This window comes from Eptatretus burgeri, chromosome 10 (assembly GCF_056783735.1).
Source record: "Eptatretus burgeri isolate ZD-2024b chromosome 10, Ebu_testis_v1, whole genome shotgun sequence".
NCBI lineage: Eukaryota > Metazoa > Chordata > Myxini > Myxiniformes > Myxinidae > Eptatretus > Eptatretus burgeri.
The window spans coordinates 33,757,607-33,771,059 of record NC_140970.1 but is presented as its reverse complement, the minus strand read 5'-3'; the positions used below and the strand labels follow the sequence as shown (position 1 = coordinate 33,771,059).

At 42.1% G+C, this 13,453-nt stretch overlaps 1 long non-coding RNA gene across 1 annotated transcript; it reads right to left on the bottom strand.

Annotated features, from left to right (window-relative positions):
* Nucleotides 1-1,379: 1,379 nt before the first annotated feature.
* On the bottom strand, nt 1,380-4,941 carry LOC147018269 (uncharacterized). The gene is made up of 2 exons (XR_015062326.1): nt 3,581-4,941; nt 1,380-3,483 (listed from the first exon to the last, which is right to left on the bottom strand). It is a non-coding gene; the product is annotated as an uncharacterized LOC147018269 (long non-coding RNA).
* Nucleotides 4,942-13,453: the final 8,512 nt, after the last annotated feature.

The window sequence follows — 13,453 nt, the reverse complement described above, 5'->3', positions numbered from 1 at the left end:
AGTAAGGGATGAGGAAGGAGTTGAAGAAGAGAGGGAAGAGGAGGAAAAGGAGGAGGAGGAGAGAGAGAAGGAGGAAAGAGAGAAGAGAGAGAGGGAGGAAAGAGAGAGAATGAATAAATATCAAAATATGGAAACCAGTGAGATTCAAAAAAGAATAGAGGTATTAAAGAAATTAACTTATCTCACCAGGGAGGAATACAAAGAATTAAAAAGTCTATTTGCAATACTTTCGACAAGACTATCGACATCGAGAAGACATGTATTTTAATTCAAGTTTTTTATTAAATAAATGGAGGAGAGAGTGAAGGCATTTCTAAGGATTCTTTATGTTTTAAAAATTAAGATTCAAATGTGCATGTTGGAAACTAAAAAGGTTTTTGCACTCTGCAGAAATTTTTCTCATAAATAAATGAGTTATTGTCTCAAATGTAAAAAGAAAACTAATACTAAAAATATTTCATATATTAAAAGTAAAAATAACAGGGTTATACAAAAAGGTATATGTTCGGTGTGTGGTTCAAAAAAAAAATCAATTTATCTCCAAACACAAACTCGGAGGAGATATACAAAAGTTTTTATCAGGAAGTAAATTTACAACTACTGGAATACCAGGGGAATTACATCTTCCAGGGTATTCTTTCTGTGGTCCAGGCACAAACTTGGATAAAAGATTAGATGAGGCAGACAATCCTAAATCCTGGAGTAAACCAATCAATAGAGTTGATGAAGTGTGCATGAGACACGATATTGATTATGGGAATACCACAACGTTGGAAGAAAAGCATGAAGCCGATAGAGAAATGTTATATAATTTGTCTCTGATACAAAATCCAACCTTGAGAGAAAAAGTTGATAGGTTCATCGTGAAGAAGATGATTAGTGCTAAATTGAAACTTGGACTTGGAAATTCAAAAAACTTATAGGCTCTAATGATGCCATTAAGACTGAAGAGCAATTAGCTGATGAATTACATAAACCAATATTCACAAAGTTTCAGAGAAGGAAAGTTTATTCCAAGGAAGTTGATTATATCTGGTCTGCTGATTTGATTGAACTCAATAATGATAAGGGGTACAAGTATGCTTTAACCGTTATTGATTTGAGGAGTAGATATGCGTGGGTTGTCCCTTTAAAAAACAAAACAGGTAATACTCTTGTGTTAGCTTTTCAACAGATATTTAATAAAAGTAAGAGAAAACCTAAGAAATTGTGGACTGATGAGGGTAGAGAGTTTTATAACAAGACATTTATGAATTTTTTAAAAAATAACAGTATTACATTATACAGTACCTTTAATGAAGGGAAGGCAGTTGTTGTTGAACGTTTTAATCGTACCTTAAAAGAGAGACTATATAAAAAATTCACACAACTCGGTTCACAACAATGGTTATCTTTTATTCAGGATATTGTGGATAAGTATAATGACACGATTCACACGTCAACGAATATGAAGCCATCAGAAACATTTACAAAATTAAAATATGAAAAAGAGATTAATGTCAGAAAACCTAAGTTCAAAGTTGGTGATATCGTAAGAATATATAGGTGGAAATCTCATTTTGAAAAGGGTTTTACTGAACGATGGACGAAAGAACTTTTTAAAATTGTTGATGTAATAGATACAGTTCCTTGGACTTATAAAATATATGATTTGGAAGGGGAAGAGATTTTAGGTTCATTTTATTCACAGGAATTACAAAAGACAAAACTAAGCAGATAATACACCTTTGTGGACACTCGAGGGCCAAGTCCGAGGTGTATAACAGTATATAATGTGTGTCAAGGGGGACGTTCTTAGATCTGTGAACCCCAAACACAGAATCCTCAACTGAATAGTCAAGGCTTAACTTTTGTTTGTGTGTGTGTGTGCAATGGGAGCAATAGGTTGGCGCTTCACTCCCTCCTACTATACACCGTTGTGGACACTCGAGGGCCAAGTCCGAGGTGTATAACAGTATATAATGTGTGTCAAGGGGGACGTTCTTAGATCTGTGAACCCCAAACACAGAATCCTCAACTGAATAGTCAAGGCTTAACTTTTGTTTGTTGATGTGTATGTGTGTGTGTCCCAACCCTCACATTCAAAATCTCAACCCCAACCCTCACATTCAAAATCTCAACCCCAACTCAATCCTCGCCCAACACAATGTCTTTTTCAAAATGAGATTTCCACCTATATATATATATATTTTTACGTTTTTTTTTTTCTTCTTCCAATTCTGTCTTTTAAGGCTTTCAGGTTTGATGACGTAGAAAGAGGGAGTAAGCCTGCACTTTCTTCCCAGAACGAACAATGTATATTTTTTTTTTTTCTCTTCTTCCAATTCTGTCTTTTAAGGCTTTCAGGTTTGATGACGTAGAAAGAGGGAGTAAGCCTGCACTTTCTTCCCAGAACGAACAATGTATATTTTTTGTTTTTTTTCTCTTCTTCCAATTCTGTCTTTTAAGGCTTTCAGGTTTGATGACGTAGAAAGAGGGAGTAAGCCTGCACTTTCTTCCCAGAACTTTCTTGATCTTGCTCCCATCAAGCACCATCCAACAAAGAACTACATCGATAGGTTTAGATCCCAAAGAGTGATAGCAACTCCAAAAGTCTCCAAAATATAAATAAATAAAATAATAATAATAATAAATAAATAAATAAATAAATAAAAGCCCCCAAAAAAGTTTCAAGTGTCCAACATAAACCCAACTTTCCAAGTCTTCAAGGTATAACCACATTCCCGTTGAGTTTCCAAGATATGTATCACATTGTGAGTTATCAATCCAGAACCCACATTTCAAGTATTCAAAGTAAAACCAACTTACAAAGTCTCTTAAGGATAACTCATTTACTGATTTTTTCAAAATTTGTGAGTCTCCAAGGTAGGCCCCATATTTAGAACCATCTTGGCAGAACCCTTTTCCTGAGTCTCCAAGGTAGTTATTTAAACCATCAAGGCAGAACTCATTTACTGATTTTTTCAAAATTTGTGAGTCTCCAAGGTAGGCCCCATATTTAGAACCATCTTGGCAGAACCCTTTTCCTGAGTCTCCAAGGTAGTTATTTAAACCATCAAGGCAGAACTCATTTACTGATTTTTTCAAAATTTGTGAGTCTCCAAGGTAGGTCCCATATTTAGAACCATCTTGGCAAAACCCTTTTCCTGAGTCTCCAAGGTAGTTATTTAAACCATCAAGGCAGAACTCATTTACTGATTTTTTCAAAATTTGTGAGTCTCCAAGGTAAAACTTGTATTCTGGCTCATCAAGGTATAACTTGTTCAGTGGGTATTGTCTTGATAACTCACAATGAGTACTATTGCTGTAAAACTCTTTTTCAGGATTTTGCTGGTCTCCAAGGTATAACTCTTTGGTTGGGTCATCAAGGACGAACTCGTTCTGTGGGTCTTGGTCGCTCATAAGGTCTTCAACCAAGCCAACAATTTCGCCCCAAGTTGTAGCAAAAGCAGTATTTTCATTTCGTATTTCAGACACAATTTCCTGTGAGAGAAAATAATAATGTATGAATTAAGTTATTTAATTATTAAATGAGTATGCTTCAATCAAAGTTTGAAAATAGGAAAATAAAAAATCTTACCTCAATAGATAAGAGGTTTGAATCCAGTTCATCAACTTGAAGGTTTAGTTCCATAGAAGACAGAGAGTTCCAAGGAACACCAAAGTCATCCCACTCAAGGTCTTCAACCAAGCCAACAATTTCCCCCAAGTTGTAGCAAAAGCAGTATTTTCATTTCGTATTTCAGACACAATTTCCTGTGAGAGAAAATAATAATGTATTAATTAAGTTATTTAATTATTAAATGAGTATGCTTCAATCAAAGTTTGAAAATAGGAAAATAAAAAATCTTACCTCAATAGATAAGAGGTTTGAATCCAGTTCATCAACTTGAAGGTTTAGTTCCATAGAAGACAGAGAGTTTGAGACAAGCACACAGAACACCATTGCCAGCAAGAACAAATGTTTAAAATGGAGCCTGGGTTTGAAGCTTTTATAGAGAAAGACTGGTGGGTGTGGTTTCCTTTGGAAATTCCCTGGGCAAGCCTAGGCAAGCCTTCATTGGGAAATTTTTCAAAACCATAACATCCTGTAATTTTCTAGTGATTTCTTTGTGAGTCAGAGATGAACTGGAAATGATGTAAGAGTGGGCGGGGCTTAGCAAAAGTAGGCGGAGCTTAGGAAAAGTGGGCGTGGCTTAGAAAAAAATACCTTATGAAAAGTGGGCGGAGCTTAGCAAAAGTGGGCGGGGCTTAGGAAAAGTGGGCGTGGCTTAGAAAAAATACCTTATGAAAAGTGGGCGGAGCTTAGCAAAAGTGGGCGGGGCTTAGGAAAAGTGGGCGTGGCTTAGAAAAATACCTTATGAAAAGTGGGCGGAGCTTAGCAAAAGTGGGCGGAGCTTAGGAAAAGTGGGCGTGGCTTAGAAAAAATACCTTATGAAAAGTGGGCGGAGCTTAGCAAAAGTGGGCGGGGCTTAAAGAAAAGTGGGCGGGGCTTATTGAATACCTTGTGGAAAGTGGGCGGGGCTTAACAAAAGTGGGCGGGGCTTAAAGAAAAGTGGGCGGGGCTTAACAAAAAATAACCTGTGGCTCAGGAGGTGGTCAAACAAGAGCATTAAGAGAAGTTTATCATTTCGTAATGGCACAAAAGGGGTATCTTAAAAAATATAAAGATTCAAATGTTTTGTTTGTCAATATTTTAGATGGGGATTATTGTGCAAAGAAAATTAAACTATTGAAGGAATTTGAGAATGAACAAATCTTTATAGGTTCAATGAGTGAGCTGTTCAACCCCCAGGTGTTCAATTCAATGAGGTTCAACCTCCAAGTTAAAAGGGGAGACAAATAAATATACCTTGGGATAAAAAGGGGGGTTTATTTTTAGGGAAAAAAAATATAAATCGCTGAAAATCCCCCATTCATTTACATGGGGAAAAGTGAGCCAGAATCAGTATTCTTACCCTACTAACGTGTAATGTATCTCTGACCTACAATTTTTTTTTAAATCAAGTTTTGCAATGTATGTTCATGTTCCATCAATCATTCTCTTTTTCCAACTTCACGACATATTCACCCCACCTTCTTAAATCTATATCCTCCTATCTCCATCTTTGTTATGCCCGCTCCTTAATCCTCCCATCTTGCCACCCATCCGACCTTCTCTCTTAAGGCCCAGTCACACCTTGACGTTTTAGCCAGCAATGGCAACATATTAAAATGTATGTAAAACGCTGGCTTACGTTGAACTTTTGATGTTTTTTTTTTAAAGATTCGGACGTATTTATAATGACTTGGTCTTATGCATAACGTATTAGTAACGGACAGAGAACGTTTCGTTGTGTTATAGATAACTTATACCAACGAATGCTGAACCTGTTGTCGGCCTTCACAACCTATGCCCAACGATAGTCTAACTTAGGCAGAGCGCGTTGCACGCATCGCCGACGATCACGTGGCGTAGCCTATTAAAAAGCTGCCGCACAACGATTCAAATCATAACCGCCGCAGAAATGGAAGTGTCAACATCGCAGTCACACCTTGGCGATCTTGCCAGCGTATGCCGACCTCTGAAAAATGCGTCTAAAACGCTGGCGCACGTCGAATACGGTATGGGTAAGTTTGGTATGCGTGAATAGAACGCTAAAGTACGCTATCATACGTCATAGTAAGTGGAGCACGTCTTGTAATTTTAAACATGTTGAAAATTTTACGACGTACTTGCCATATGACACACGCTCCGCATGCGATGGGAATAAGTTGTACACACGATATGCGATCGTTGACACACATCGACACACGTTACTTGTAAGGTATTCATAGGTCGAAACACGTCAAGGTAATGGTTAGAGTCAGTGTTCCAGACTCCCGGTTTTTTTTTTCTTCGGTATGACGGTGTTCAGTGTACAGTGCGGTTATGATTTAAATCGTTGAGCGGCAGCCTATTAATATTATTATATTATAACCACACTAGAAATCGAAGTGTCAAAATCACCATCATACCGAAGGAAGGAAGAAAAAAACAAAACTAAAAAAAAAACCAGGGAGTCTGGAACACTGACGCTAACCATTACCTTGATGTGTTTCGACTTATGAGTAACTTACAAATAACGTGTGTCGACGTGTGTCAACGATCGCGTGACGTGCCTACAACTTATGGCCAGCGTTATACGGAACGTGTGAGTCATACGCTGGCATAAGTCTTAAAATTTCAAGCATGGAAAATTTGAGGACAACCGAAAAGTACAACGTTTAAAGCCAGCGTACAACGACGTATGGCAGTGTTTTTCAGCGTGCTCTCAATGTTATCAAAACTTACCCATAACGTATTCGACGTATGCCAGCGTTTTAGACAAATTTTCCAAAAATCGGCATAAGCTGGTTAAAACGTCAAGGTGTGACTGGGCCTTTAACACCTTGTCACTGTTCTCTGCTTTACTAGCAGCTCATCCTCTGGTATTCCAAACTGTATGGTGTTCAAACATCTGTGAGTTCCACTCCAACCTAACAAATATCTCACTCTCTCATTCGGTACACTCCTCAATATTTCAAACATGCTTTTTATTTCCTCTCATTACACCTCCCCCTCTTCTCACCCCCTCAAATCTTCCACTACCCAGTGGAAATGGGGTCGGCTTCCATCTTTACCATACTACGACCCAGTCTCATCCTTTCCCTCTCCCCACCACTCCCTTCTCCCTTCTCCCCCATGGCTGTGCCTGCTCTCATCAACTCCCCTCCATCTCAACGCTTTCCTCTCACCCCTTCCTCTGAAATCAGCAATGTCCTCCCTCTTAAAAGCAAATTTCACTCCCCCCAACAAGCTTCCCCCTCATCTTTCTCCAAAGGTTCCCCCACACCTTTCAATTCTCCCCCCTCACCCTTCTCCCTCAACTCTCCCCTCTTATCCTTCTCTCTCAATTCTCCCCCCCTTGCCACTCTCCTTCAAATCTCCCCCTCACTCCCCCTTCTAAAAGCTGCCCCCCACACATCTACAAAGTTGCCTCCTTGCCCCACCACCCTCTCTCTTCCAACTCATTCCTCCATCTCTTCCAATCTCCTACTTCCCTCTGCACCCTCTCTTATTACTCACGAATGTGCCTCATCCTATCCCCACCGAGCCCTTTGTCCTCCCAATCTGGCACTCTCGCCTCGCTCTTCTGCAATCTCCCACACACTGTCAACAACTCTCCCTACCTCCCCATCTCCTCCCTTGTCCTTCCCTCTCACCCCCCTCCCTTCCCTTTCCCTGCACCTAAAGCCTCAATCCCTCCATCTTCCCCAAACATCTGGGGCCTTTTCTTCAACCTGTTTGATCTCTCCATTCAAGTTGCCACTGACAAACCAGACATAATCTGCTTAACAGAAACTTTCCTCCTTAAAGAATCTCTAACTCCTTATATTTTCTTTTCCTGGTTACTCCTTTCTCTGGTATGATAGACCTGTTCCTCTTCCTGGTAGTTACATCGCTCTCTTTATCAATAACACGATTGTGTTATTGTGTTATTAACACAACCGGATCTCAAACAATTGTGGTCTATTTCTTCTCGATCTGATTTTGACAAATTTCCCTGAAAATATCTGCTGTTCATCCTCCGCTCCAATCGGTTCTTCTGACCATGTGCTTGTCAAAGTGGACATCTTTGTTATCAGAGAACCAGCTCAATGCTGTCGAGTCTGGAATTTCACTCAGACCGACTGGCAGGGTCTCCAGGGAGCCGTCAAACTTCTAGACTGGTCTCCCATCGCTACTTTCTCCAACATCAACTCATCCTGGGAATTCTTTCAAAGAAACTTGCTCTCCCTCATGCACAGATTTATCCCCTCTCATCTTCAGTTGTCCTACCCTTCCTCCCGCCATTGGATAATTGAAGCTTGTGGCAAGGCAGTTGGCCTGAAACAACTTGCCTCTGCCTCATGCAAAGCAAACCCAACTGAGGGCAATCTCAGTTCCTTCCATAAAGCTCGGAACAAGTGTGTATCTACCCTCAGGAGAGCCAGAAAACAACATCTTTCTAAGCTGAAGTCTGAACTCTCAAACCTCTCTCCCTCATCAAAATCCTAGTGGCATCTAATCAAATCTGTTTCTGGTGTATGTTCCCCTTCCATCCCTTCCCTTACCCTAAATGGCCACACTGCAGATACCGCATGTGAAAAGTCTGAATGCCTAAACTCGGTGTTTGCATCGAAATTTTGTGTCCGAAACCCATCACTTTCTGTACCCACCTTACCCAGTTGCACACAACTGTCCCTGGACTCTGGGTCCTTTTCTTCTGACAAGGTGGAGAGTTTGCCATCAAACCTCGACTCACATTTTACAACCGGTCCAGATGGCATCAGCCCACGTGTCCTAAAAACCTGCTCTTCTGCTCTTGCTCATCCACTCTCTGTTCTATTCACCCTCTCATTTGCTCAAGGTCATCTGCCATCTGCTTGGAAATCAGCAAACATCACTGCCCTGCATAAAAAAGGTGCAAAAACAGATTCCTGCAACTACAGACCAATCAGTCTTCTCCCATTCATCAGCATGCTAATAGAATCCATCATCGGTTCAGACATTAAATCCTTCCTCTTCTCCAATAGCTTTATTTATGATCATCAATTTGGTTTCAGACCAGGTCACTCTACCCTGGATATGCTGCTTCTGCTCTCCTAACGATGGATAGAGGTACTCAATTCCAGACAGGAAATCCGAGCCGTATCCCTGGACATATCACGTGCTTTTAACTTGATCTGGCACCCTATGCTGGTCACCAAACTCTCTTCCTATGGTATGCCTTTGAAAGGCCATGTCCACTCATGACTCACATACTTCCTCTCCTGTCGCAGTCAACGTGTGGCCCTAAATAGAGTTCTTTCATCCCCTCTTCCTGTCCAGGCTGGAGTTCCTCAAGGTAGCGTTCTGGGCCCTCTTCTTTTTCTGGTTTTCCTCAATGATCTCTCTGACTCTCTGGAATATCCTTTTTATCTCTTTGCCGATGACTCCACCCTCTGCAGTACCATCGGTCATCCCGCAGACCAGCAAACAGCAGCTTCTTCGCTCACTGCAGATCTGGGTAACATCACAAACTGGTCCAACACGTGGAACATATCTTTCAATCCAGACAAATCTCACACTCTCACTCTGTCTCTCCGAAAGGACCATTTAGAAAATCTCCCCATCTACTTTCTTAACAATTCTTAACAAGTCCTTTCATTCAAGCTTCTGGGTCTCACTATCTGCCATGATCTTTCCTGGGAAAGCCACATTTCAAACCTCGCCTCCAAAGCCAGTCGCCGACCGGGAATTCTCCATCGTGCAAAGTCCTTCCTCGGCCCACCTGAGCTCCTGACCACTTACAAAGCTTTTGTCTGCAGCCTGATGGAGTACTGCTCTCCCCTCTGGACTGATGCTCCTGCCTCTCACCTTTCTTGGCTTCACGCTGTGGAAACCAAGGCATGTAGGGATCTCATTTTGGTGTCTCCTGCGATGAGTCTGAGCCTTTGGTGTCTCACTCTCTCACCGCAGGCAGGTTGGTGGTCTTTCTGTCTTCTACCATCTCCTCTCCGGTCTTGCCCCCCCCTGCTCTATCTGCGATTTGTCCCCACCATATTTCCGCAGGGCACTCAAAGTCCGCCAGCAACCCCCTTCTGGTAAAACTTCCAAAATCACGGATCACTGCTCACCCTCACTCTTTCATTCCTCTTTTTTCCCGCCTTTGGAATAAACTCCCTCACTCTGTTCAATCCCATTCTTCCCTCCAGGCCTTCAAAACAGCTGTTCACCACCACCTCTTATCTTCCCCCATCCAAATCCTCGATCTTTCCTGCCTCCATTTATCCACCCAAAACTTACCTCCTTGAAATTCCCTGCTTTCCTTCATGAAAATCCCTGTGGTGTCCATCTTATGTACCCTGTGTTGTGTTCCCCATGGAGGTCGTGGGATGTTGAGGTCGGGGAGAGATTCACTTACCTTGGCAGTGATATTCATGTCTCTGCTGGCTGTGAGTCAGAGGTCAATAGCCATTTGGGTCGGGCCTGGGGAAGCCATGGAGTCAATGGATAATGCGGTGTGGCACTGCCGATACCTGTGCGGGAGGACGAAAGTCTGAGTCTTCAGGTCCTTGGTGCTTCCAGTCTTCCTCTATCGATGTGAGACTTGGACTCTGACCAAGGATCTGAGACGGAGACTTTATTTCTTTGGTACCAGGTCTCTTCATAGAATCCTTGGCTATCGCTGGTCGGATTTTGTGTCCAACAAGCGGTTGCTGAGAGAGACTCAAATGAGATTTTTTTTACCTGCATAGTCCGTGAGCGTCAGCTGCGGCTATATGGACATGTGGCTCGTTTTCCTGATGCTGATCCTGCTCACCAGATTCTCTCAGTGAGGGAGTCTCGTGAGTGGAGGAGGCCAATGGGCCGACCACGTGCCTCATGGTTGCAGCAGGTTGATCGGCATCTCAAGGAGATGGGGATGTGCCAGGCATCTGCCTTGGGGATGGCCAGACGGAGGCCCCTGGAGCACCAGCGGAAAGGGGACGCAGCGACGCGCTGCTCTGGTGCATGCTCCCACACCTAACCTGTCATTCTATTGTCCATTATTTATCGACGTACTGCACTCATATTCTAATTGTACATACTTTATACATGTACTGCATTCACATTCTAATTATACGTACTTTATGGAGGAACTCGGTTGAAAGAAATTGCACGACTGACTACCACGAGGTGGCCTTTGTAGCCTCCATTAGCACGTTCTGTGCAGACAACCAGACAAACGGACACAAATGCAACGAGGAGGGCACTCGGTAAAGCGCACACTTCCGCCACATAATGCCTGATCCATGAGAACATATCGGGCCCAATACATTTTTTAAATATCATGCTAAGCAGTACTATATCGTTTTTGGCCCTATCTCTCAATGATGAAGAATCACTTTTAAAAATTATCACATCCGGATCCGTATCCGGATATTCACCGAAATTGAATCAATTCTTCCTTGTCACACACCCAACCTGTCCACAAAATTTCATCCGGATCCATCAACAACTTTTTGAGATATCCTGCACACAATCAAACACAACGACAAACAGAGAGAAAGGGGTGAAAACATAACCCCCTTCACCTTCGGTGATAGAGATAAATAACCTCCCCTCTGGCGAGGATAACCAAGTGCAATACCCTCTTCTCTGTCGAGGGTAATGAGGAGAGAGAATGTGGCTGGTACCAAAGCATTACACCACGTTACAAATCTAAAAACTGTTATTTAAACGACTAAAGGGTTCATAGAAGCTCAAATTAGCTAGAAGCCTCATATAGGGGAAGAAACTTAGTAACTTTCAATTAAGAAGGTTGAGTTAGGTAGGTTTAATGGGGGGTAGAAAATATCTCATGGAGGGATGAGGGATGCAATGAGATATTAATGGTGCACCACTTGCTTGAAGCCCTGGAGGGGAGAGTATAATTGAACAGTCTCAGGAAGACAGTACCACAACCAAGAGAAAAGAGGAATAAAAGAGTGAAGGAGAGCAGTTAGCCTGGATTTTGGGAGTTTAACGAGGAGGATGTTACCAGAAGATAAAGGCCAACATCTCCATTTCCTCCCTACTCTATCCAACCCTTGTTGCCATCACAGATTGTTTTCTGCAGCATTGGAATTCTCTCCCATTTGGGATGAGAAGATCCAAGTCAATTTGCCACTGGACCGCCATGGCATTGGCATTGCAATCCTCAAGAACCATAGCCATATCCATTGCTGTCTTCACTCTTCTCCACGTATTTCTCAGATTGTCTCTTGCTTTCATCTTTGCAAGTTGAAATCATATGCACAAGAATGGTTTCAAGCCTGATCTACTCAACGACACATCAGTCAGTCTTTCCCTCATAATAAGCAAAGTGGTGGAATTCATGTCATTGCTGCAGATCTTAGGCTTCATCTCTTCTTTATCAGCATAATCTCTGATCATCAGTTTTGCTTCTTTCCCAGCTATTTTACCAATGGCAAGTTGTTTCTTTTAACTTTGCAGTGGATGGATTACAAAGTCTCAATGTAGAGGTCCATGTCATTTCTCTGGATATCTCTTGAGTTTTAAATACTCTCTTATTTTATTTTATTTTGGTGGACCACACTCTTTACAGAGTGTTGGTCCTACAGAAGCAGTTTCTTGGCAAGGGTTATACTGCTTGGTTTGCCATTGCCTTCCCAGCATTGTTTGTCCATGCTCTATCCTTTTTAAATGCTCTGTCCAAGCCAGGAAACAGCAGGTACCATATTTTAAAGTCTTTGGTATGACTCGCTCGGGTTTGAACTGCCGACCTCCCAGATATGGAGCGGACATTCTAACAAACCATTTCGCTATACACTGCCACTTTCTCATAACAAGTCATATTTTCGAACCCCCCTCCCTGATCGGTTATCACGTTTTTATCTGCGAGCAGAAACCACAACTGCTCCTGATGGCATTTTGTCCAGTGAGCTCTCTGTTTAGTCTGGTGTCCTGAAAAGAAGTGTTTTTTGATTGACCTTATCTTTGGTCTAGACATCATTGACCTCTTCACTTTCCTGGAAAATCATCTGCACCATTTTGCTTATTAATCAACCGTATGTAGAATACCACATTTTTGAGAGGCAGGCTACTGCATCATCCACCTCTGCAGATCTAAAAAAGAATAGTGCATTCGATAACGACCTGCAACATTTCTTTCAATGCAGAAAAATCTCGTGCTCTTTCACTCGGTCCCTCCACAAAGTTCGGTTCCAAACTTTCCAGGATACTTTTCTGGCCAAACTCTGGAAGAGGTGCAGTAGCTGGAGCTCCGAGGCATCACAACAGATCACAACCTCTCTTGGGCAGACTATATCTCTAAACTGGCCTCCAAATTTTGCTGATCCCTCGTTATTTTACACAGAGCTAAGTCCATTCTGAGAAACTCAAGGCTTATTACATTGTATAAAGCCTTCATCCAAAGTATCAAAGAGTATGTATCCCTACTCTGGGGTGGTACTGCCGCTTCCCATCTTTCTTTCTTGAAGGTGATCGAGTCCGTGTAATAACCAGGAAACCGAGTCCCAATATCTGTTTCTTGCCCACTTCAGACAGACTGATGGAATCTGTTTTATATTGCCTCACTTCGAGCCTCGTACATCCAGTTTTATTCACCTTCCATCCTTCCCCAGCCCACTGAGGTTGCACGCATTTTTCCAGAATCCCACACTTGATTATCCATCCCAATTATATGCTGAACACACACCTACATTCCTTCACCTCTCTTTTATATCATCTATAGAACTGACTCACAATGTCTGTAGTCTTGTACCCCTCTGTCCAGTTCTTCGAAAGTGCTGCCCATCGTCACCTCGTGCTTTCTCCCATACCGATTCGGGCTCTCTTTAACTCCAGCTGACACCTCCCACACTTTCCTTTCTGCCACTCAATTACTCATGTGTGATGCCCATGTTTCCCTGTGTCTCTGCGATC